General features: G+C 53.7%; 1 long non-coding RNA gene across 1 annotated transcript; it reads right to left on the bottom strand.

Moving 5' to 3' along the window:
- Positions 1–634: 634 nt before the first annotated feature.
- LOC109283786 (uncharacterized) lies at positions 635–1,015 on the bottom strand. Its single transcript, XR_002091060.2, has 2 exons — positions 929–1,015; positions 635–835 (listed from the first exon to the last, which is right to left on the bottom strand). It is a non-coding gene; the product is annotated as an uncharacterized LOC109283786 (long non-coding RNA).
- Between the last annotated feature and the right edge of the window lie 24,352 nt (positions 1,016–25,367).

Raw genomic sequence — 25,367 nt, 5'->3', positions numbered from 1 at the left:
CCCAAACCCTTGCCGTGGCTCTCCCGTCATTCTCCTCGTTCACCTTGGGTGGAAAGATTGAGTGCAGCCGTGTGCTCGAAATCTTTACACCAAGGTTAAGGAAGATTTGGCATCTCTCCAGGAAGCATCACGTGGTGGACGTTGCTACCAAGGTGAATTAGAGACAAGCCGCCAAAGGTGGTACCATTTCCTGGCTTTGAAGGAGGCAGCCAGGGGCCCAGATGGTGCCCGCGGGTCCGGCTCTACAGAACGCATGCATTTCCTTTGCAGAGCAGGATATAACCGCGAGTGATGGCTCTGGCTTGCTTCCTCGGGTCATGTGTGCCTAAACTTGACATGGGACCCCAAATGAGGTGCAGGTTAAAATAACCTTCCCACGGCCATCGTGTCTGGGTTGAAAGGACTGAGCTCTGCTTGAATTTCTGACCGTGCTAACCACACTCCTCTAAGCACTGCCAGGGAATCCCTGCTCCTGCTTTTCCAATTTTTGTTGCCACTTTTGTGAACGTGCTATGCTGATTTTTCTCATCCTTGTCCTCCTGGTTGGTAGAAAAAGACCCTTAAAGACAGAATGATGCTCAGGGGAAGTCCAATAGCGGATACTCGCTACCCAGCAGGTCCTTCATCGAAGAGGTATTTTATTTTATTTTTTATTTTTAAGGAATGAAAAAGAGCCTTTTGTTCTTCTTGTCACTGTTGTAGGCTATTGTTACCATAGCAAAGCTCTGCCTTTATGCCTCCTGTCCCGGATCTTCTTTGCTTTGCCTTTAGAAGGCTCTTTTGCTTGTCTTACTACTTTGCTAAGCCTTCTTTTTGATGTCCTTGTCCTTTCTTCCTGTGGTGGAATCAGAGATAAGTGCATATCATGAGACTTCTAGAGCAAGGAGACTTTGTGGCTTCATAATGCATGATATGTAAATGCACGCACCAGTAGCCGACCCGAGGGTCAAACAGGAATTCAGAACAGGATACAGGAAACAGGCTTCTGATTGCTTCCATTCAAGAAAAGTCCTCTGCAGCAGAATTACCATAAAAAAAACACACTCAGTTAACATTAAGGTCTAAGGGGAAGCACGATGCATCTCATTGACGGTGCTATTGGGGTATTCGTGGTGCCACAAGTGCGCAGCATTCCCAAGGACACCTCCTGTTTCCCCCAGGACGCCGGCGCTCCAGGCCCTGTAACGTGCGGTGAGATGCCCTGCACACCTGCCAGCCCCTAGCTCTGTCTGGCTGCTCTGCCCCGGGAGGAGATGGAGAGGTGAATCTGGGGCTGCAGTTTGTAGGATGACAGTGAGGCACGGTCACTAACGCGCAAGGGCTTTCACGCGAGAGCGTTCAGGGAGACGAAAGGAGAAGAGCAGAGATGATAGGAGGGAAGAGAAGCTGGCAAGTGCCAGTGCTTCTTCAGGGCTGCCGTGAGCTCTGCCTCCAGGGGATGCGGATGCATCGGAGGTTGGGTGTGTGGCGGGCCAGTAGGGGGCGCTCCTGTGTTGAGCCGCCCACCTCCCTGCGCCCGCCCACCGTCCAGGCTCCGAGTGCCTCCCTGGGGTGCCTCCCATCCGGCCGACCCCTTCCCTGGAGCACACCCGCTAGCCTGGGGTCCCGCTGCCACCATCCCAGGCTCTGGACTCAATCCTTGCTCTGCGCACCTTGGAAAACACAGGCCTGATCGTCCAATGGGTCCTAGACCCAATACTGGCACTTGGGGCACTTCCCCAAGTCAGGGGCTGATTAGGAAAGTCTCCCTTAGTCCGCAGACCTAAGGGGCCTCCTTGGCATAATTTAGACCCACCCTCAATAAGTCTCCCACACCGGTCACAAAGGAGAACTGTATTGATGACAGGGGTAGGGCGGAAACAGGGTAAAAGGTAGAGCAGTGTCAGAGGAATATCAGAGGAATCCCATAGAGCAAACCAGGGTGGCTGAGGTAGCCGTTTAAACGCATCTGAGTTACTGAAACTAAATATCTAATCGGATCTTTAGTAGCTTACTCACTCTCATCGTCCAGAGGTGGTTGGAGTTTCCTCTGGAGGCAGGGCACTCTTGGAGCATGCGGTGATGAGGAGAGAGCCAGGCTCAGATTCACCTGGATGACCGCATGGCTAATGGCTGACCGCCCTTCTTCTTGGACCGAGCCCTTAAATAACCTCTCTGACCTCAGCAGCCCGGTCCAGTCGAAGCTGCCAATACTGGCCACAAGCCGACCCATCTCCCCCGCATCCCTGGCTACCTGGGCCCGCGCAGGGCCGGGTCTTTCCCCCCTGCCCAGGTGACCAGAGCATCCTCCTCCCAGGCGCCAGGCTTTTGTCATGTAGACCAGGTGGGAGATCCCCGCCCTGAGGGATTCAACACCCGCCTCCCAGGCTGGCACGGACAGGTCTCTGGAGAGGGGCACCAACGGTGGCATTTCTGCCACAGGGTGTTCATAGCCGTTACCCCATCCTGGACTTGTAACAGGCTCCTGCCCCTCTCCAGTTCTGGCCTTGCCCATGCATGTCACCCTCCTGATGCACACCATGGTCGTCGGCTCTCTGCAGCACAGGCAGCCGACCCGCCTGCGGGGACTGCGGCTTCGTGCCTCCTAGGTTCAGCGCTGTGATTTACCCAACCCCTTCTTGGCGGGACATTGCACCTCCAAGGCACTTGCCGCCCTGTTAGGGATGGAGAGCGGCAGCGTTGTCCCCCTGACCCCAAACCCTTGCTGTGGCTCTCCCGTCATTCTCCTCGTTCACCTTGGGTGGAAAGATCGAGTGCAGCCGTGTGCCCGAAATCTTTTCACCAAGGTTAAGGAAGATTAGGCATCTCTCCAGGAAGCATCACGTGTTCCTGTTCGCATGCACCGCGCCTGACACGGTGGGACCAGTTCCCCGGGGGTCCCCTGGTACTGTGATGCAAGCAATAGATGGAGGGAGAGCTGGTGAACTCCAGGTGGCCCAGGGGTTTCCTTCAGCACGGACGAGCGATGAGAAGCGGAGTCGGTTCTGTTGGCTCTGACTCGATTGAGAGCGCTCAATGGGCCAGATTGCCTGGTCTCTCTGGGTCTGACCAGATCAGAAGTACCCAAGATCAAAGCTGCTCACGGCAGCTCAGGCAGCTAGAAACTAGGAAACACCCCGGTTTGCAGAAACAACGTGAAAAGTCAAGGGAGGTTTCCAGGGCTCGCGTATGGCTCTGCTCAGGCAAAGATCAGTCTCGACTCCCCCGTCGCCAACATACATCTGAGCCGCTCCGGCTCTCAAAACAGACCTCAAGCTTTCTACAACCCTACTTCTATGAGAGCTTGTGCTTTCCTGTATAAAGCTGTTAAAAGAGAGGGTTGTCCTGCTGTGCATGCGGTGACGAGACCCATCCTCCCCGGTGAGGTCCCAAGCTGTGCTGTGTTTAGTGCGGGAAGGCAATCTCTGTCCCCACGAGGCTCTCTTCTCTGAAGGCTGCAGGAACAACAGCTGATTTTTCTTTTTAGTCTAAATTAGTGCAGAATAAAGTGAGTGAGACATCCTGGGGAAAAATCTGGAGGGAAAGCAGCAGCAAAAAAACATCTTCAGTTCAAAAGGATTAAAACTTCTCAGAGGTGAAGCAGTGGTCTCCAACCTGGCTTCTTCCTACTTCCAGGATCTCGCTCCCATTAGGAAAACTGCCCTCCTTTTCCAGCCGCACATGGATGGGGTTTTGTTCCTAATGTTGGAAAAACTTCGGCATAACTGCCAAGGATCCAGCCATCAGTGCGTCACCAGCGAAATGTGATTTGAGATGCAGTTTGCTTTTCTGTATCTCAGATCTCAGGGCTAAGCCACAAACTGTACATGACACAACTAAATTAATATTTAAAAATAATTACTTGCTGCCTGAAGGTAAACAGAAAAAAGGGTAAATAATTGATAGCGCTGGGACTGCCACACTGTAAGTCTGCTGAGCGTTTATGATGTGCTGCAAAGGTTCAAAGGGATTGCTCGTCTGCAGGCTCTGAAGGAGGGTTTTAGCTAATCATTGCAGGGCTTGTTTTGTCAGCCAGCGCCGGCTGCAGAGTTTTGATGCACTAGAATAGAACTCCAGCTTAATTTAGGCAATCCTCTAACTTAATTTGCTAGCTCTCCTCCATGATTTGCATTGTAAATGATGAGAGGGTTTGAAAAAAATAATTCCCCCATCAACATCTGAAGGGAGATTTCATGTGGTTTCTTGCCAGGACCGTGGAATGAGGAGTACATTTCGAGGGAGCTTATATAACATGCCACCGTATATCCTGGTAGAGCTCGGGGGTGCACCGACTCTTGGAAAGTGCTCAGGTCCTGGTAACAAATGTCCCTCCACCAGCCAGCCAGCCGATTGCTGAGCGCTGGAATAGCTAGGGCCAAGAGATGAAGGGTGGTGCGAACATCTCTCAGTGGGAACTCGTTTCCTCCTATGGCCCAAGAAGACCCTGTGTGGTTTATGTAGCACTGACCATTGAGCAACGCAGTCCCAAGCAGGACTTGGCAGTCTATTGCAGGCCAGGCTCTTCGAGTGGATGTGATCTCTTTTATTAGTAGTTGGAAAAAAGCTCTTGGGTGCAGCCACCCTTCTTCAGGCATAGGGAGTCTGATCTATTGGCACTGTAAGCAAAAAAAAGAAGAGAAGGAAAAGATGAGAGGAAAATGGAGTGAAGAGCTCCAGGGGCGCGGCACTATTTAATGCCACGTGCACCCGTGGCATCCTTGCCAGGAGATAATGAGCACTCCTGGGTGCCAGCATCCATCAGGGACACTGGTGAGACCAGCGGTGACACTCCAGCGTAGGACACCTCATCATCCGTGTACTGAAAGCACCGGACAAGCCATCGCGAGTGCTTCCAGCACCCCTGGGCCGGGCACGCGTGCACACCGAGAGGAAAGGGGCGTGTGAGCACCACGCAGCTGGGGAGAAACCCAGGAGTCCTGACCTGACCCTCACACTGCACGACCACGCTCCGTACCTAGAAAGCAGAAAACTACCGCCTCCGAGAGAAGTTCCCCTGAGATCAGCAAGACTTTCCCAAGTGCATAGAGAGGGCTGTGGACCTCGCTAGCCCAAGCTGAGCTCCCCGGAGGAAGCAATAACACCTGCCATCGAGAGACTCTGCCGGGGAAATATCCACTTGTGAACTGCTCATGGGTAAAAGGGGGGAAAAAATGGATCCGAGGTTTTGCCACCTGAATTCCCTTCCTCTCCTGCAGTCGGTTATCAGCATGAAAACAGGAAATGAATTGGACACCATTAATAATACATGAAGCCTCGGTGTTCAGGCTGCGTGCTCTGTCGTCCAAGTGTACGAGACGCTGTGCGAGGAGGAAACGCAGGAGGAGTCAAACCCACAAGTTTGCTCGCTCCTTCGAACCGCGCTGCAAACTTTGGGCTGGTACTTCTAGGTTTCAGGATCTTTTCTTCCCTGAACTTTTTTGCAAAGCTTTTAATCCCTCGTACAGAAAGCCTGAAGGTTTGCTTCTGAGAGTGAGAAATAGTCCTGGAGAACAAAGATTTCTTTTTATAGATTTCATCAATAATTAAATGTTGCCTGTGTCACCTTTTTACTCAGGCAGCCTTTTTCATTAGGATTTAACCTTCAGCCCCTTGTCCCCATTTATTTGCTGTTGCTGCGGTATGTGTTGCAGCGTTGCCTCTGCGGTGAGCGCCGGCGTTCGAGACACCTGGGCATCTGCCAGGTGCACGACCCACAGCTGCTCGGGTTCCTCTTGCTTCCGAATCTTTGAGGACTCACCTGTGCTGGAGGGAAACGCGTTTCACTTGTGCTGGGGAGTTAATTGTTTTCCATAAAACGTTAAATTTTCAACTGAAGAAGGCTGCGACCTCCCATATGGGTACCACTGACACCCCCCAGCCTTTCTACCTGGGATCAATATGTTCTCATTTAGCCCTGCCATACGGCCAGATGTTCAAAGCAACCAGAGGGCACATCCTGTCGAAACTATTAGGAAAAACCCAGAGGGACAAAAGCAGGAGCTTGATTTGGCCAGAAGAAGAGGCTTCCCTCAGTCATGAAAACCTTGTGCGGCTTCTGAGGTCTCCACGGTTGAATGCCCAGGTCTTCTCCAGGCCATTTCTTGTGCCCTTGGTGTGTCTCTAAACCCCTCTCGCTCTTCCAGCTCGGGATCCTTCTGGTTCACAGCAATCCTGCCTCTGGCCAAGCCGGTGTAAAACCTCAGGCTGGGTGCAAACCCTGGACAACAGTGAAACTCCATGTCCAGCAAAACTGCATGTGTGGGGTCATAATTCACTCCAATTAAACATAATGTTGTTGGCTGCCATCTCTGGCTCGATAGGAAATTGGATTTGGCTTATTATGATACAAGGGGGCAGTTTGGTAAATGCACATTTTCAGCCAAAATCATTAATCAGCTCTCCGAGCAGGATGATGTTTGCAGCGGAGGTTTAACATTGCCATTTGGTTTCCTTGCTCTTGCTGTCTGGCTCCATCCGTAACAAGCACAGCCAAGTTCTAATTCTTAAATGTTTAAAGATGCTCATTCAGTCTTATTAATATAAGTGAAATGCCAGACAATTAATCAATCGCTACCCAAAGTCTTAGTCAGGAGCACTCCCAGTGCACAGAAGAATCTATATTAACATCTCCATTTCAGGACACTTAATTATATTCATGTTTTAGATCGTGAATTTGTTTGCTAAATAATCGCATTCCCGGTGCCAGAGTGCCTAAATATGAAATCCATAGGTGAGATGTAAAGCTGCCCTCAGGAGTGTTATTGACTGTTAAATACGCCGCGTGTGCTAAAAGCTGGCAGATCCCCGCGCGGTACGTCGCTTTGTGCCCGTGCTAGGAGGCAACCCCGGCCCAGCGCCACTGTGCGATTATCACGCCAAATGCCTTGCGTGGACCCTACCGTACATTTTCCCCCTTTAAACGCCAGGACGAGGGGGGGAGAAATCTCACTTGGTGCATTTTTCCCCTTAAGGAAGCAAGAACAGTTCAGAGAGCAGGGTCTTATTCCTGCTGGTTGTGGCCTCCTGTGTCCTTGATGCTGCAGAATAACAGCTGCATTTAGCAGTTGCAGTCCCTCCTTTTGGAAGTTGTGTGTCTAATGTTGGCAACCCCCGTCGTGAACGTGCCGGTCGAGGTGACAAGAGAAGGTCTGATGCCAAAGACGAGGTGGGGACGAGGGGGGGATTTTCCCATGGTCCAGAGCAGGGAGGAGAAAGCAACACCTGAAAATCTGCAGGCCCAACTCGTGAGGCAGAAAGCAATCCGTTCCGGTCAGCTGGAAAGCCAGCTGCTCGGGTCATTCAAAATGTATCTGTTTTCCCCCATTTCAAAAATATAGATTTCTTTCTATTTAGCAATTCCCACGAGAGTCCTTTCAACCCAAACAGAATGTGTCAGCTACTTGCAAACTGCTGTCAAAGGCTGAAATTGGACCTTTCCCACAGAAAGTTTCTTCTTTTTAACAAATCACCATTTTTGACAGAAAAACCCAAACACAACACTTCCTCAAACTTCTGGGTTTTACCCCCCAAAAGCACCCTGTGTCTGGGGAGCAATCTTGACCAACGATGTGGCAAAACTAGACAAAAGGGGAAGCTCTGTCAGAGGCCAAGAAATGCAGCTCTGAAAAGCCTGCAGTGGAGGAAGGCTTCCCATCTCCGGAGCACCTTGCTGGGGTCACCTGGCCCCCCGTTATCTGGTGCTTGGTGCAGGGGGCTGGACCCGATGGCCCCCCATTATCTAGTGCTTGGTGCAGGGGGCTGGACCCGATGGTCTAATTATATGGGACTTGGTTCAGGGGCTGGACCCAATGACCCCCAGTTATCTGGTGCTTGGTGCAGGGGGATGAACCCACTGATCTTCCAAGGTCCCTTCAGATCCATTCAGAGCATAAGGTTATTGGGGATAGCTGAAATTCAGCAGAGAGGAGTGAGGAATAATGCGGCTGGAGTCTTGCTGTGTATGATCAATTGAGTGGAAGTCTGAGTGAATATGCTCATTGAGGGGGTGTATGCCGTTCTGTGATTGAGGGGATGTGGGACTGAACATGATTTATTGAGTATAATTGAGTATTCAGTATTGGAGTAGGAGCAGGAGTCACTTAACTGAGATTAAAACACAACAGCACCTGCTGCTTACTGCAGAAATATACTCCAGGGGAAAGCAGATTGCTAGAAGAAGGGCTTGTTCGGGTTTTGGGGGGTGTCTTGCCCTGTTGCCTTGGTGGGGAAGGGGTTCGGGTAACGGAGGTGTCCCGGGCACCCAGGAACCTCCTGCCGCTTCTATCCAGAGCCCGGAGCCCGGCGGGAGTCGACCGGCTACAGCCTCGCACACATCAAGAAGGGCTGCCCACCCTGGTCGGACCCCTTCGCTGACTGCGGAGGTGCCTCCTGCACCGGTCTGGAGGGGTGTTTTCTGCTGCCAGCTCTCCTCCTTCTCAGAACGTGTCCTCAGCGTCGAGCCTACCCCTTCCCTTCCTGAGCTCCAGGCCACGGCTTCTCTGCTGGTGTCTGTGAATAATCCCTCTCTGTTTGCATCATTAACTGGAAGGTAATTAGGCTCCAAGCCTGTCTCCTTCAGTCCCTCCCTGCTCCAGACTCTGGCCCAAATTCCATCCCCCAGCAGCGCTCCCCCCCGGAAAAGGTCCAGGTTTGGCGCGTGTCCCTCTGGGGCTGCCCTGGCTTTCGTATCTAGTTCTGACGCCGCGTCCCTTTGATGTTGTGCTGCTGTACTCGCAGGAGACCCCGGCGAAGCAAACAGAACTGGCTTGGCCTCCCCGGGGGCTGGGGTTATTTGCAGAGCTTCGCTCAGCTGAACGAGCGAGGAGCACGCCGGGCTCTGCCCTCCTTCCTGCTTTGCAGGCTTTGCGCCACAGAAGGCAATGAAAGGAAGGCAACTCTTACACCTCCAGTGCACCCCAGGTCTGGGTAAGGAGTAACTTCCAGTTCGTAGCTCGGTGAAACGCCACTGTCTGATTGTCTCGGTCTCGGCTGGGCTCAGAAAGCCCTGCCTGGACATGACCCAGCCCTTGAGTCAGGGCTCCCTCTGAGTTCCTCTCCTTTGAATACAGGTGGCCAAAGTTGTGCACCGTAGCTCAACAAATGCAGTGCCGTGGTGGTGGCATTTGTATCCTCCGGCTCGAGTGGAAGTTCTTCGCCTGGTGCATCCAGAGACCGCGCTGGGCTTTGCCCCAGCCACGTCGCTTCGGCAGCTCATGACTGATGAGCACACTCGGGTCTTTCTCCTCCCCGGCACTGCCAGTGATGCCTGCCCAGTTTATTACAGACATTCTTGTATGGTTCGGGGGCTGAGGTACATGCTGCTTCCTGACCTTGCACTTATATCTTTTATTAGACCAACTAAATAGTTGGAAAAATTGTTCTTTGCAAGGTTTTGGGCACAAACACCCTTCTTCGGGCCTAGGGAGTCTCTTGTTGTTCGTGCCCTATGCCTGAAGAAGGGTGCTTGCACCTGAAACCTTGCAAAGAACAATTTTTCCAACTCTTTAGTTGGTCTAATAAAAGATAGCACATCTACCCAAAAACCTTGTCTGCCAATGTCTTTAGGCTAACACGGCTACAATCAACAACCCTGACCTTGCATTTTGCACTATTAAATCACATCCCCTTTCTTGCATGCTAGGCCTCCAGGTCACCCAGCTTTTCCTGTGTGATATTCTGATCCTCCTCTGTGTTGGCAATGCCCCTCAGTGTTGTTTCATCTGCTCGTTTCTGTAGCGTCTGTCCAGGTGGTTCATGAATAGATTTAAATAAGATCAACCCCCAAGGAGACTGCGTGAGGAAGTCCACTTGTCACCTCTCTGCAAGCTGAGTTCAGCACAGCCTGCGACCCTCGCACGTCCCCGTCTTTTCCAGCATAGGTCAGATCATTTCCCATAGTCAGTGTTTTGCTGGAATCCAGGGGCATTTGCTCTACCCTATTTCCTTTGTCTTAAATGTAATTATCAAAGACAGACGTTAGTCTGGCCAGGCCTTTTGACAGACCTCTGTTGCAATTTATCTCCTTTACCACCCACCCCCACCCCATACACACACATCTTAAATCATTGCTTCCTCCTAAAGCCTTTGCATGATTGAGGTCACGCTAACGAGCCTGTCTCTGGGTCCTACGTTGCACTCTCCTCCAGCCACACGGCACCACCCCGACTTGACAGAGTCACTAGAAGTCCTTGCTCCCTGGCCTGCCATTTCATGGGCGAGCTCTGCCAGGGTTGGGGGAAGGAGGTTATCCAGACCTCCCTGCTTCAGCACACTGAGCTCTCAGGGTGGTGCTTCCACTTCTGGGTGATCGCTTCCTGCCTTGACCTCCTACGCAGCATCGTGGCCCTTAGCAAAACTCCAGACAAGGCCATATCAAGATTACCCCGGCTGCTGTCAGAAACAGACTTTTTCTGCCTTCCCTTTATTGCCAAAAAAGAAAAGGAAAGTCCAGGACACCAGTAGAGCTGGGAAGAAGCCAAAATAGTACGTGGACATCACTTCCCCGCACGCTCAGCCTGGCGGGAACCAAAGGGCGAGGCCCCAGCCCCGGTCCAGGCAGCAACCAGCTGAGACGATCTCGGCGATCCCTCGGATCCTCATCCCCGCCCCCGCCCGCTCAGCCCTGCCCCGGGGCCAGCAGGTCCCATCATCTGGAGCTTGAATCTGGGCATGAGGAGGCAGGTGCAGGAGCAAACAGGCAAGGACATGAGCAGCTCACTCAGCACATCCCCCAGCACCTGTGAGCACCGGGGGAGGCTTCAAGGAAGCAGGGCTGGCAAGCCTCCTGGAAGGCAGCCCGGCGCACCGCGCGCCAGGCTGCGCCCCGGCAGCAGAGCTGCGATCCCCGGGCTGCAGCGAGCCTAGGCACGGGGGACAGGACCCTTCCCCATCCACCTCTCGGAGGGGGAAATGGGAGGAGACGTCTCACTAGGGCTGCAGGTGGTCGCAAGTGCACGGAGGGTCCGGAGGGGCAAAGCCAGCCCAGGGCGGGATGCAGAGATCCCGGGAGAACCTGGCTCCGGGGCAGAGGTAGGAGGGGTGGGCACCTTCTGCTTTACGCCTCCCTCCGCAAATGTGGCAGGCCTTTCTTCTTGGCCCAGGCGCGGCTGCGAGGCGTTGTGACGCTGCGTCTGCTCCATAATCACCTCCACGTGCTAATCCTGGAAACAGACTTTTGCAGAAGTGACTGGCAAATCCTGAGACAGTTTTAATGATGGCTTTGCAGTTTCCTCTGCCCGAAGAAAGGGCTTAGGCTGTGACGGGATAAATGGCAGGTGAGCCGCCACTGAGAACGTACACGGGGAAGAGTTGCCAACACAAATCTTTTAATAGTCTTTCAGCCCCTGTTAGGCCTTAAAAATCAATCAAAGGATTAACTAAGCAAAGCTGGTTTTATGATACATGATCACACATCATGCCATTGGATCTAAATTTGCTTAGGCCCCTAATTACGACCAGGCTCGCTAATGTGCATTTGTGATTCAAGGAGTCTTTTGGGAGGGACCGTAGCAAACCTGCGAGGGTCAGGGCAAACTTGCTCTGAAGCCCTGGGCTGGGAAGGGGCTGCCTGCAGCTCCAGGCCTCCACGCTTGCAGGATCGCGGCTTCGGAGGGCCGGGCGGTACCCGCGCTGCCAGAGACCAGTGGCCGTGATGCAGGCGAGGCCGGCTTTGCCGGCAGTTTGCATAGCTGGGCCCACGGCGCTGCACACATCTGCGGTCAGTCGTGTGTCAGGAGCGTGGGAATGGCGTTTGGTGGCTCCTGTGGCAGGTAGCCACAGTGTCCAGCCAGCAGTGAATTCGCGGCAGCTGCTGCACAAGCCGTGGCTGCTTATCAGCATTGCCGACTGATCCTAACTTGCCCTGTAGGAGGGCACTGAGACCCACGTTGCCCACATTGCTCATCGGGAAGATGGCACGTGCCTCCCTGCCAGAAGTGGCTCTGCTAAAGTTAGAGCATGATGTGGGGACTCAGACACCTACGCTCCAGATGTGGACAAGGGCTTGTTTGGTCAAATCCAACCCCTCTGGACAGGACCCACCTCCCTGATCCCGCTGCCGGCGCTCAGCACCTCGCACCAATGCAAACGGCAGCTGTTTCATGGTAGGTAAAGGGACACCCGGGCTCACTTCCCTGTGGGAAGTCATTGAAAGCATGGGAGCCCAGAGTGGAGAGGAGGTCACTGGTCCTGCGTGGTAGTTTGGTGCGTGAAGCACCCTGTATCACGCAGTGTGTGCAGATGTTGGAGGTCCTGGCACGTGCATCCTGGCACCAAAGTTGCTGCTTGCCCATATCAGCCCTCTGCATTTGTCACAGGAGGAAAGGAGTGGCCTCCTGACGCTGGCTGCGTCCATCCTGCGAGGTCCGCTGAGCCACCGGTGAGCCATGCCACCGGGACCGGGCATCCCTGTCTCCGTGCAGCTCTCGCAGTCCTTGTGTCCTCGTGCCCCATCTCGCTCAGCACGGAGAGGAGGCTAATGTCCCATTACGCAGAAGACAGAGTTTCCTGTCTTTGGTATTTTATATTTGCCTTGTCTTTTCTTTCTGTTTGTCTTTCATCTCTTTGTTACTTGTTTGTATTCCCGTTGGCTCCCCTCAGGGGAATTTTTCCTCGTTCGCTGCCTATTTCTGTATTTTGGTGTCTCTCTAGTGGCATCTGCTTTTTCTTTCTTTCTTTCCTTTTTTTTGTTATTTGCAATTTTCCATACTTATTGATATTTTTACTTGTTGCCTGGCTTGCGTGTGTACTGTATAAGTGTGTGTGAACACATGCATATCTGTATAGCATCCCCGTAAAGAATATTTCCTTGAATATCTGCTCGGGGCCTGGCTCTTCTAGTCTGTCCCTTTGTGTCCAGAGTATAAGAGAACCGTGTATTTTTTCCCACTGTGGAAGTACTGTGTTGGCTAAGAGGGAGTCATGGGGATGTGGGCATTGCTGCCCAGGGGCAGACCTTCGAGGTTAGCTTCTTGTCTCTGGCCACTTGCTGCAGCCAACTTATTGCATTAGTGTGAAAAAGCATTTCCTTTTCGTGGGGTTTAATCCCCCTCCTTTTACTTTCCTGGGATGTCTTCCTGGCCCACTGCATGAGAGCCCAGGTGTCAAATCCCAGCGCCGTTCGTTCTTTCGGACAGCATCCTACTCTTCCTTACGCGGCCGGACATCTGGTTTGCTTGTTTGGCCGGAGCCGAAGGCCTTCGGGGAGCTCTCTGTAACCCTCAGCCCCTTTTTGCTGAGCTGACTTGGTTATGCAGAGCCTCGCCGGAGTGGGTTTGGTTTTGCTTGTTCCCATGTGCAGAGATAGACGCTGAAGTTCATTCACCGTCGTGTTGGCCGTTCGGCCGGTTGCTGTAGATCTCTCTGACGTTCCTGACGTGTGAATGCCTGCATCCAGGTCCGCTGGAAGTGGCAGGAAAAGGAGGAAAGGCACAGCTGCAAGTCCTACTCCAGGCCGTGCTTGTGTTTGATTATTCTGAAGACAGAAATTGCTGCTGGATATCGGAGCAGAGATTCCCGTGGCGCTTACCTCACTTTGGGGTGAATAAGTCTGTGTTAATAAGTTAGCACTCGTTAAGAAAATCCTGCTAGGTGAGCTGTACTTTCCAGTGCACTTGACAACTTCCTTTAAATCCCACTCCGTGCCCTCCTTTAGCTTTGGTTTGGTTTTTTCACATTTTGTCTCTCTCTTTTTTTGGACTTCCCCACGCTGACCCCCTTTTGCTCCCCTTACCACCACGGCCACAAATCTGCGCGCTAAGCCAGCAAGCATTTTGGCAATATTCATGTTTGCTGACAAGCATATTTCTGAGGAACCAAGTTTGGGCTCTGCCAAAGAGCGCGATCAATGTGCAATTATAACCTCAGTCGCGTTGGGAGGAGAAACGCGGCTCCGTCTGCACAAATCAATCCCTTATATTTGTGACTCAATTTAAATTCGGGGGGCTTGGGCTCGCTAATCCCCACAAAATGGTTCTTTGTGGTTCATCTGGATCGTGGGGCTCGGTGAAGCAGGGGCGAGACTGTAGTTTGGGATATAGTGTAACGCGCTCCTCCAGGATTTTCTTCTCTTCGTCTGAATTTAGAGACGATTGAATTGAGATGCACAGCTCTGTGGAGCCCACACTTTTAATGGGCGACTATTTGTCCAGAAAATCAGCATCAATGTGAGGTTTTATTGCTACCGACGCGGTATCTGGCACCAGCCCAACCTCCGCCAAGAACAGCTGGTGGTTTGCCAATGGCCGTTTTCCTACGGGCACGGCCACTTCTTCAGCCGGGTTAGAAGTCCTGTTTGCCTCCAACTTTCATCGGTGATGGATTTCCATCCCAAGCCTCCAAGACCACAATTTATTATTTATTCACTGCAGAAGGCTTTAGAATAACGGCTGCAAAAGAATGACTTAACGGGATCCTGATTATTTTCTGCTGTGAAATCAATATTTAGTGGAAGTTGGAAGTTCGTATGCATAGCTGCTGATACGCCTGGGCGTGAGTTCAGCTTCCCGGGAGGTGGGCAAGCCCCGGGGCTCTTGTCCGGGCCGGGTGCTGGAAGGGGCACGGACCCTCGGCTCCGTGGTGTTGCCGGGGTCTAATGTGCAGTTTTGGCTAGGAGGGGTTCTCCGGGAGGGAGCAGACTGCGCGGTGGCACTTGGCCCCTGGACGAGCACGAGAGGATGTTTCAGCCCTCGGATGGAGCCAGAGACGGGAAGATCGCAGCGTGCAATGGTGACTCGGGCTGAGCTGCTGCACCCGAGTCGGAAGCAACTCGACGCTTGGCTCGTGAGACTTAGTCATCTCCCTCCCCCAAAACCTCTCTTCACAACTTCGTGCCTCTCCGCGACAGAGAGTCAGCAGTGAATAATCCTTCGCACCTGACCGTGAGCTAACAGCTCTGCCCGCGCAGCATCCCTGCAATCGCCCTACACCCAGCGGGGAATATTTCCCTTCCCCCAAGTCTCCAAGAGCAAGGGCACCTCTTGCTTTGGGGATGAATTTAGAAAGCTCCTTCCCTGAATGAGCGGAGCCTGAGAACCTTTTGTCATTTAATATCATCTCCATCAGTTCACCGAAATAGGCCCGGCACTGCCCGCACTGTCTCACGGCACGCGAGCCGACGTCGAAAGGACGCGGGCAGGTGTCGGGATCCCTCTCGCCGCAGCGCAGCTACACGGCTCCCAGGTGAGTCCGGGATGGTTTCGCTCCGCCTGCCGAGCGTTCAGACCCACCCGGTGACACGAGCATCTAAATGTCCCCACCGGGAGCATTGCTGTGGTGGGAAGAGATGTTTTCTACCCATTGCCGCCCCATCCGGCTTTCGGGAGATCCCTCTTCCCGATTCCCCTGGGTTGGTCTGGCTTGCTCGGGTCCAGCGAGGGACGCCGTGTGCAAGACCACCATGTAACGTCACGCAAGGGGATGTCGGGCTGCTGCATTCGTCTCCTCCCCCTATCCAAATTGACTTGTGAGCCTCGCAGCTTCAGGCCTGTCAGCCACCAGGAGCTCATCTATGCAAATCTGCTACAAGAAAATGAGGTCTATAAATAATATACACCTTGGGCCTCCATGTCGGTACAAGGTAATCCATTGTCTTTCCTGAAATCCAGCCCATTATATTTCATGCTTCTGTGTGAACGTTACAAGGAAAGGAAAGAGCCCAGGAGAGACTCCAGCCTTCGGTCACCTTTTGACCCAAACAGCGGGGAGGAAGGGGGCTTGAGGGTGTTGCGATGGGATCGGCCTCTTAATTTTAGTTATTTATTTATTTAGCAAATGCAAATCTGCGAAACCAGGCAATAGCCTCCTCGTGAGCTGGGCTCAAAGTTATTAATCCACCTCTTGGTTTGTAGAGGGGACGCTCCTCGGTGATGTGCGGCATTGCTAACAGCAGATAGGAAGGTGATCCTTGGACTTCTTTCTGAGAGGAAGGGTTGGGGGAGCTGTTCCTGCTCCGTCTCTTCTTCTTTCTGGTGCTTTTTGCCCTTCAGGTGGGATATGAGGAAGGCTGTTTCCATCCCAGGCTGGTTTGCAGCGCTCTTAGCTGCATCTGAAGCAGGGCCGGCTTTCACACTTCACCGCCCACAACCACCTGCCAACAACCTCCACCCCCGGGACCTGCGTGGTCGCTCTCTAGCATAGGATTGTAAACCTGGCTCCTGTCCTCCGAGGGCAGTCTTGGCTCTTTGCACCTTGGCCCAGCATCCTTTGGGGAAAATCAGGACGGGTTGATCAAATCCGAGAGGAAGACCCCTTGACTCTCTGCCTCGGCGTTTGCATACCTAAGCCTGACACCATCCCCAAATCCCGCAGGTTAGCTAGCTAACATTGGTGCAGAATTGTTGGTCGCGGTATGAGCTATCTGTGCGAGCTCTCCTTCTGGGTCTCAGTCCCGCAGGCTGCCGAGGAAGGCGGCTCCCATAACACCCAGGTTTGCAGCAGCTCTGCATGGGTGCCTGGCATCAATGGCTGTAGCCGCTCTCAGCCGCCGTCCCCTGGGGCAGAGAGGAAAGAAGAGTGGCCAAAGCATCGATGATCCCAGGTGTCCAGACTAGCAGCCTGGGTGGGATAGCACCGGAGGAGGCACCAAGGACAGTTCCTGCTTTGCAGAGGGTCCGGCCTGCTGCGTGCTACAGCTCTGTCCAGGAGCACTACAGAACAGATGTGGACACGGTGGAGAGAGTCCAGCGGAGGGCAATGAAAGTGGTTTGGGGGCTGGGGGACAGGACTGGTGAGGAGAGGCTGAAGGAAGGGGCTTGTTCAGTCTGCAGAAGAGAAGACCGAGGGGGATTGAATAGCAGCCTTCACCTCCCTGCGGGGGGGCTGCAAAGAGGATGGAGCTGGGCTGGTCTCAGTGGGTGCAGACGACAGGACAAGGAGCCATGGGCTCACGTTGCAGCAAGGGAAGTTGAGGTTGGATATTAAGAAAAAACTTTCTCACTAGGAGGGTGGTGAAGCACAGGGACAGGCTTCCCAGAGAGGTGGTGCAGTCTCCATCCTTGGAGGTGTTTAAGACCCAACTAGGCAAAGCCGTGTCTGGGATGATGTAGGTGGGGCTGGTCCTGCTTGGAGCAGGGGTTGGACTAGATGGGACCCCCCAAAGTCTCTTCCCACCCTCATTTTCTGATTGTATGAATGAGCAGTATCCCGCAGGCTTCATGCAGCCACAACGTGAGCAGTTGCACTGCACCCTGAGTGTAGCGGCCCAGCCGTGCACACACAAAGGAGCTGTGGGTGCACATCCGAGTGCCCTCAGTGCCCCCACATGTGCTGGCCTTTTGCAGATGTGCCCCTTGCTCTAACTCCTGAGACTGCCCAAAAGCATCAGTTGTGCCAGTATAACCCATTTGGGTGTTGATTAGCGTTCAGGGACCCAAGCACCTTGCAAACACAAGCATCCCTCAATGAACTGCTCTGCAGTGATCATGGTGGGATGCATTATCCTTGCAAGTGGAACCAAGCACCACAAAGCATGCATTCAACAGGTCCGCAAAAGCCAGGAATATTGTGATCCACCGAAACAGAGGGGTGTGCTGAGGTGGAGGGAGGGAGGCTGGGCCAGCTGCCCCTTTCCTGGTCCAGAAATGCCTCGCACGGTAGCACGAGCCTGCGTACCAGCTGAAGTGCAAGCGGCACACTCGGTTCTTGCCATCCAGATGCTGTGCATTAGTCCAGAGCAGCTGAGGTAATTAACCAAATCAGACTTAGCCCGATGCGGAAAAGGATTTCTGCCCCCAGGGAAGAGGCAACATCTCAATCTAATTATACTAGTTATTTAATCAGAACCAGAGGGCGGGGAGCTAATGGAAACAGTACCTCGTGCAGGAGAGAGGGGTTAGTGCCTGTGGAGCTATTCAGACGGGGGGGCAACAAGTCTTGCCGGCGGCTCTTCTTGCCTCTTCTTGCCTCTGGCAGGTGCGAGCCAGGCCTTGGGGGCAGGCCCTGGGAGACGGCAGGAGGGAAGAGCAGCGCCTTGGCAGGAGGGCAGGGAATCGGGTCAGCGCTCGGCCTGGTCCCTTGCCCGCCTGGGCAGGGCAGCCTGGCTGGGATTCTCCCTCCGGACAGCGAAATGGGAAATCACTAGCTTGACCGTTGTGCTGGCCGCGTTCGACCCAAACAAGCAAGCTCCACGCTCCCGTGCCCACACGCGCCGAGCCAAGGGGGGCTCTCGGATCAGCAATAACCGGCAGGCACTTGCTGCAAGAGGCTCTGCAATGAATGCAGTGGGGAGAGGTGCACCCCGTGCTCCCAGGAAAGCACAGAGCCCCTTATCCCGACAGTCTTGCGACATGCAGGTGCCTTGAAGTCGTGCAACAGCGTTTGGGACCCAGGATGCATTTCCATTCCCCTCGGCGTAGTGCATCACCTGCGCGTGGCTGCTCCCACGGGGAGGCGCAGGGACATTCCCGCACGCTGACGGCAGGCTGGCTTCAGCCTTTTGTTTCAACTGTTAGGCTGACGGCCCTCGCATTGGACAGTGTTTTAATCGTGCCTCCCATACCGTGTTGAACGTGAACAGCCTGGAAGCCGTGATGGTGCATTTTCTGATCAGACCAGGTGGGGACTTTCTCTGACAGTCTGAGCATCTCTCCTGCTCTTGCAGCATGGTGGCCATCTGGTCATCTCTGCCCGGTTCAACACTGCTTCCTTGCTAAAGTCTTCTCTTGATTTCGGTTTGCCCTGTCTCCCGCCCCGGGCACTCAGACCCTTTGTGCTGACCACAGCTTACAACTCCTCTCCTTCACGACTTGCCAGCCTTCTCCATTTCAGTAAGTGCAACCAGCTCAGCCTACAATGTCACGTTGCCTAGCAATGCATTTCTAGCTGTCCCATCTCATTAGCCGGTTAGAGCGGTGCACACCCATCAGAGAGACAGGAAGGAATACAGGCCTTTGCTGTTTTAATTGGTCTCTTCTCTCTCCCTCTCTCTCATACACACGCATACACATCCCTTTGCAGACTACTTTCCAGCCTTTCCGTGCAGCCGTATGAGGGAGCAGAAGAGCGGCAGGAGTTCAAACAAATCTCTAGGGCCACGCGTGCCCAAAATCAGTCTTGCACTTTAAATCCCCTGGATTCCCTTCTCCTCCCAAAGTGCGCCAGCTACTTTGTGCAGAGCCGCTGCTGACTTCCCCGGGGGGAGGCACAAAGACGGCCAGCCTTTGGCTCGGGCTGCCGGTCCCATGTGATTGCTGGAGGGTCTTTCTCCTCCAGCCTCATGCGGGAAGTGGCGTCAGCGCCAGCCGATCCCAGGGCTGTCAGGGCAAAGCACACAAGGGACCATTCTCCTCCTGCAAAGCTGCCCTGTTGACTGGCCAAAACAAGGGCTCGTGATCTGAGTGGGGCTGCTCAGGTGAGTCCCATGCTTGGTGCCGCGAGCACTGCTCAGGGGGTATCGCGGCAGCTTTTGGGGGTGAGCGAGAGCAGAGAGATTCAGGTGTTCGAACAACAGCAGGATGCATCTTTGGACCTCTGGGCTGCCCATGAGGACCACCGATGCCCTTTCTCGGCGTGGGGGAGAGGAGCAGGGTCCATGCCTGAAGCACAGCGTCGCATCTGTGCTGAACCAAAGCTTGTGACCCGGAGAGATCCACGAGGCTCAGATTTCCCTGCCTGCCCTAACGATTACTCCTACCTTGCCTTGTCGGGTTTCTGTTTTGCTGCCCCTGTGGAGACTAAGCCTTGGCTCTTCTCATGCTTAATAGTTTCTTTGTGGATTAATCAGAGCAATTCAAGGACAGAAGGAAGGAAACCTTTGGGCTAAAGGCTTCTTCCTGGTGCTTTAAAAAACGATTCTTGAGTTGAAGTCAGTCCCATGCCCTGTAATGGGTCCAGCCTGTTCATTTCAATGTGTTGTCTTTGCTCTGCGTTGAAGCAGGCACGTGCCCATCTGGAGAAGGCAAGCATCGAGGCAAGCCAACGTCCGTGTTTGCAACAGCCCAGATGTTGGAGCGGAGCCTTTGCCAAGGTGCGGTGGTGCTCCGGGGAAGGAAGCTGCACTGCAAGACGCCAGAGCAAAGGCAGGAGGACGTGGCGGAGGGATCACGTCCCCCCGGGTGAGGATGGCATGCACTACGGCTTTGGTCATCGACTTTTCCCAATGCATCTCGTGTTTGTGCATGCACAGTTTTGTGCGTGCAGTCTCTTGAGCACGCAATCCTGGAGCATGGCCCATAGGGACCGAATGTAAATGGAGCAGATGTGGGGTTTCTCTGTGAACGTCACGTTCTGCGCAGGCCACTGAAGCCGACCCCGGCTCTACACAGCTCAGCTACTGAGTTAAGCTGCTCAGAAATGCCAAACCGTGTACCCCAAGGACCGAGTTCACCAGATAAAGATTGACTGAAGAAGAGAGATGAAGTGCAGCAACTGTTGTTCATCCCTTTTTTTTTAATTCTGTTTTAACGACACCATTTGGCCACATCTTCCCAGACATTTATAACCATCCCCTTTCCTCTTTCCATTGTCCATCCATGCTCCAGTTAGAGTATTTTACTCTCCTCTGGATTTTGCATTGGTCTTAAACGACTGAAACACTCTCTGTGTCTTTCCCCTCCGCTCTATTGAGACTTTGTTGGGTGCAAACTCCCTGGACTCTCTGGGGAGAAGCTATTGTGTCCCCAGATCATGGTGATTAATGAAGCCAGCCCTGCTCTTTGCTGATAGAAACTCTTGGCGCGGTTCGAGGAAATGCTGCCCCGAGTACACGAGACAACAAGGAGAAGCATTTCTTCGGAATATTAATAAGAGCAGCAAAGTGACGCGTCATCGCAGCATGACTTGACAGAAAAGGCCAAATCCTCAGGGCCTTATCGACTGCAGTGGGAGTTTGTTGGCCCACAGTGCAGCTAAACAAAGTACAAGAAATGCAAGCTGTGGAACAGATCACAGCTCAGCTGAGACAGTCCTGCAGCCAGCCTGAGAAGTGCTGGGCCTTAGCCAATGAGCTACTTAAAAGACACAGGGAACGGTGACAAATAACAAGATTTAGGCGTAAAGCTGCACTGCCCGAGGAAGAAGAGGCCTCCCAGGGCTGAGGAAGCTGCCTTGCTTTTGTTTCAGCGGACTCAATCCCAAGAGAGGATCAGGGAGCTCAGCAGCGACGAGCGTGGCCTCGCGTGGCCGTGGGGTGGGCAGTGGCACGGGGGTGAGGCGGGAAGATGGCAGCTGCCGACAGTCAGTGCCAAGGACACCAAAACCACGGGGCGGCTGCCGGGCAGAAGGGAGCGCGTGAGGACTCGCGGGGCTGGACTCTGCCTGGACCACGTCACGTGAAGTGGTGTGGGGGTGCCATAACTCCCCCAGTCCCAAGAGTTTGAACCCAGCGTCCAGCACCGAGCACCCGGCAGGACGGTGGGATCAGAGCAATCGGCTGCCCCCTGAGCTCGGATTGAAGGGAGCGGTCATGTCTCCAACGCTGGTGCGCGCTCAGAGCCTTTCGCCTCAGGTAGCCAAGTGACAAAGGCCAGACCCTGCCAATGCAGAACGGCTCCCCGTGGATTCAGACCTGGGCAGGGTTCACGTCCTGGGCCAAGCTGCTCCTGCTGCCTGGTGGGTGCCTCTGCCGCCCAGCTCCGGGGTTAGCTGTGCTCTCTGCTTTAGTCACTGCAGGAGACAACAGCTGATGAGCTTTGAAATCCCCATGCGAGGGTTGCCTCTCGCCCCGGTGCATCAATGGCTGCTCCTCCTTCTCTGTAGAGCGAGCGTCCGATTGCCGAGATCCAGTGACGGGGTCCTCATGGAGGCGCCTCTATTTGCTACGTGCATAATCCTTCATGCCGGATGCCAGCCAAGCTCATCTTCACTCTTATCTTTTCACGACTCAGTATTTATTCATAGGGTTGTTTTATGTAAACAGTAAAGATCCTCATTAAATGGAAACCTTAATGCACGAGTGTCCGTATTAAGGTGGAACAAGAGTCCAGGCACTTGGGGCTGACTAGAGAAATTGCCAGGCTTTGGGGCTCTTTTCTGCAGGGGTTGAAGTGCCTAGTGCCTCACGAGCTTGATCCGAGTCAATGTTAGGCACCTTCTGCTACCCTGGCTTTGCTTTGGGAGCAGAGCCCCTTCAGCACCTCTTAAGAGGCACGTGGTACCTTGCGGGGTCAGTCAGCACTTCTGATTATTCCCAAATGTAGCCCTGCTCCCATGGAAATCAGCGGCCAAATGCCCATTGAATTCATTAGTGCACAATTGGGCTTGTCCTTCCTGACCCACCGAGGGACAGTCCAATGCTGAAGGAGCAATGCTTCTGGTGAGGAGATCTGACTAGTCCGACTGGAGCCAAAGGCCTCGGCATTTTGGTAGCAGACTCCCCCGCGCCACCAGAACAACTCGGACTGCTAGGTCTGGGTTAGAAACAGAGATTTCTTCTGAGGGTTGAACACCAGGGCATGCCCACTGGCCTCAGGTTGGGTCGGTGGGAGAGGATGCGAGAGGGGCTTTTCTGCTGTAAAGTCCGGTGTCCGCCTCAGCTGCAGGCAAGTGATGACCAGGGGAGCGGGCACATGTCCCGTGAGCACCGGGGAGGCAGAATTTCTGCCCCTCCATAACGCCCCTTGAGTTTTTAGTTCTGGCATCCGGACCCCCAGGAGAGGCAGGGTGGAAGGAAAGCTCTTCTTGGAGGCAGATGCACGGTGGACTTGTTCCCCTGGAGTTTGGGGTGAATTCTGCACTCTCCCCCCCACATCTTGGTCTGACAGATGCTGAGCTGGGCCATACCCAACCGAGAGGAGCTGGAAGACGGGCCTGGCCGGAGCTGTGCTTCCCTAAATGCAGGGGCTGCTGGGTTTTGCTGCTAAGTGGTGAGGCAGCAGCTAATCCCTGCTAGGGTGAAATTAGACAGTGGATTATCACCTTTGACATTTCCTCTTCCTCCTTTCCAGCATCTGGGTTCCCCAGACCCAGATGGCCATTTGAGAGCTTGTTTTCCACAATAAAGAGTAGCTTTTGGATTCAGACAGGCCCAGGAACATTAACATGCTCAGTGCAGGTCTATACCCTGTCATACTTCTTATCTCAAGGACAGCACCTCCGACAGCAAAATGCTTCATCCATCACATGGGAATATTAACAAGTGTCCAGTGCTCTTGAGCAGGAAGAAAACCTGCGACCCACAGGCTTCGTGCCAAACCTGCTGCTTGCTTAAAGCAGCACCTCTCTGGGCACTGACGCAGGCCGTTTGTGGGTCCGTAATGTTAGTGTGCACATGCAGATGAGCTAGTGTGAAGTGTGTGACAGGGGTGAAGAAAAGCCAGCGGTGACTCACTCGCTGCAGGGCGTGACATTGCAGCACGGTGCACTTTTCCAAGAGGACAGCCATCCCTTGGCACGGAGCACGTGTGAGCGTGCAATGCAGGTGCACAGAGCAGGCCGGGGTGCATGAAGCACGCTGGGTGTTGCTTGTCCTTGCTTTGTGAGAGTGCAAGCCAGTCTTAGCATTAGTTTGTGTGTGTGGTTTACTTTTCCTTTTTGTTTGGTATTTTTAATCTCTTGGGAGCGTATCTATGAGCTGAGAAACTTTAGAGCTGATATAGCTTTTTAAAGTGGGGATTATGTAAATGCATATTACAGGGCTTCCATAAATGGGGATTATTTGTCGAATACATTTGAGTGCTTCCTCTGGAGCCATTAAGGTCTGTTGTGTAAATAGGAATTTAGTGACTGTTTATTCTAAATATCATTGATTCAATAATAGCCCGTGACAGCATTTCTCGTTTGCGTTTGTTGTGGCCTCTCTTGCAAATGTATCGAGACAGTTTTCAAATCCTGCCACCATATGTAACAAGGAAAGAAAGCTAATCAGGGGGCAGCTCTCCCTGTGCATTCTCCGCTGGCCTTCTCCAAAGTCCCATCTCTCGCCATCGCGAGCATTTGGAGCAAAACACGCTGCAGTCCGGGCCAGGCGCTTGTTTTCACGCGCGAACTGAAGAGCACACGCGAGTGTCTCCATCTGCATGAGAGCACAAGAGTGCGTTTTACCACAATTATCTATATTTCTATGCCGGCCTTTAAGAAGTGGCTACCTTTCTGCGCGGGTGGCTGGCTCTCTTGAATGAGCCAAAGGATATTTAAATGAAATGCTCTACATGTTGGGAAACGGCGCATTTCACCAGAGGCGATCGAGATGCGAAGTTCACCTTGGAAATGCTCTGCCCTAGGGCTCCTCTCAGCTGCAGCTCCCCTTGCCACACAAGCAGTGCATGGGCACGAGTCGGGTGTCTGACCAGACTGTGCCTTGATGCGGGGCGCAGAGGGCTGAGGCAGGGATGGCTGCACGGAAGAAGAGGACAGCCCAACCCCCCGGCCGGTTTGCATTGTGCACAGACCCCCCCAGGGATCGACTGAAGTCCCAGGATCTGAATTGGGGTGAGATCTGCCCTAATGCGTGAGAACTCACAATGTGGCCGGTCCCTTTCAGCACCAGGCTACAACGTGCCGGCCGAGACGTCCGCACAGGGTGGCACTGGCGAGTCCCGGAGCTGCTCTTCTGCCTGGCTGAGAAGCCCTGGAGCAAAACCCCCGTGCAGCCCTTGGGTGGACATCCACCAGCCCCTGCATCACACCCCTCCGCTCCCAAGCTGATGAGCCCCTACAGCATCACCGACCTAGGGAGCCCGAAGGGGACAGGGAACGAGAGCAACTTTCCCGCACAACCATCACTGGGAAGAATTCCTGTCTGCAGAGACGAGCATTCATTCGGAAAGGCTGACTCTAAAACACCCCGTGCTTGGTGGCACGTTGGACCAGGTCCTGTGCAGGGAGTCCAGTCCAGCCGCCAGCTGTCCCGCGGGTGCTGTTGGCTCCTGTTCCCCAGCATGGGCCTTACGGCTTCAAACTGAGTCCCTATCACGGATTGTGCCTTGCTCTGGATGCCCCCGGTCTGGCGTGGCACGCACGGTACGGTCCACGTGCCGTTCACAGCAGGCGGCACCTGGCAGAGGCTTGGCTGCGCTCACCTCATTATTGGTGTTGTCCCACCAGCCCAGCCGCACCAGGCAGGTTTCGAAGCTGTCAGAGACACTGAAAACAAGTCACATTGAACATTGCCCACGGGCTTGTTTATTCCTCGAGCAGGGAGCGGACTGCATGCCAATATTCCTGGTAGGACATAATGAAGGAGCTTGTTTCTGCTGGAAGACTTGGATGCCCTCCTAAGCGGGGGGAGTGCTGGATGGCCCGGCTGTGGAAAAGCAACGTACCAAATTAAAGTGGAGAAAAAGCTTTCCAGGCACCCGGGAACAGACCGGGGCCTTCCCAACAGCAGAGCTCCTCCTGGGGAGCGAGCCCCAGCCGAGGGCAGGGAGGCCGGACACATGAATATGCAGATCTCCCACTTGAAACTGCGGTGCCGGGGCGGACGCCTCCCCCTCCCGGCCCCCCTGGCTGCTCTATTC

The sequence above is a fragment of the Alligator mississippiensis genome, chromosome 6 (genome assembly GCF_030867095.1).
Source record: "Alligator mississippiensis isolate rAllMis1 chromosome 6, rAllMis1, whole genome shotgun sequence".
NCBI classification, from domain to species: Eukaryota; Metazoa; Chordata; order Crocodylia; family Alligatoridae; genus Alligator; species Alligator mississippiensis.
This window is presented reverse-complemented; position numbering and strand designations above follow the sequence as displayed.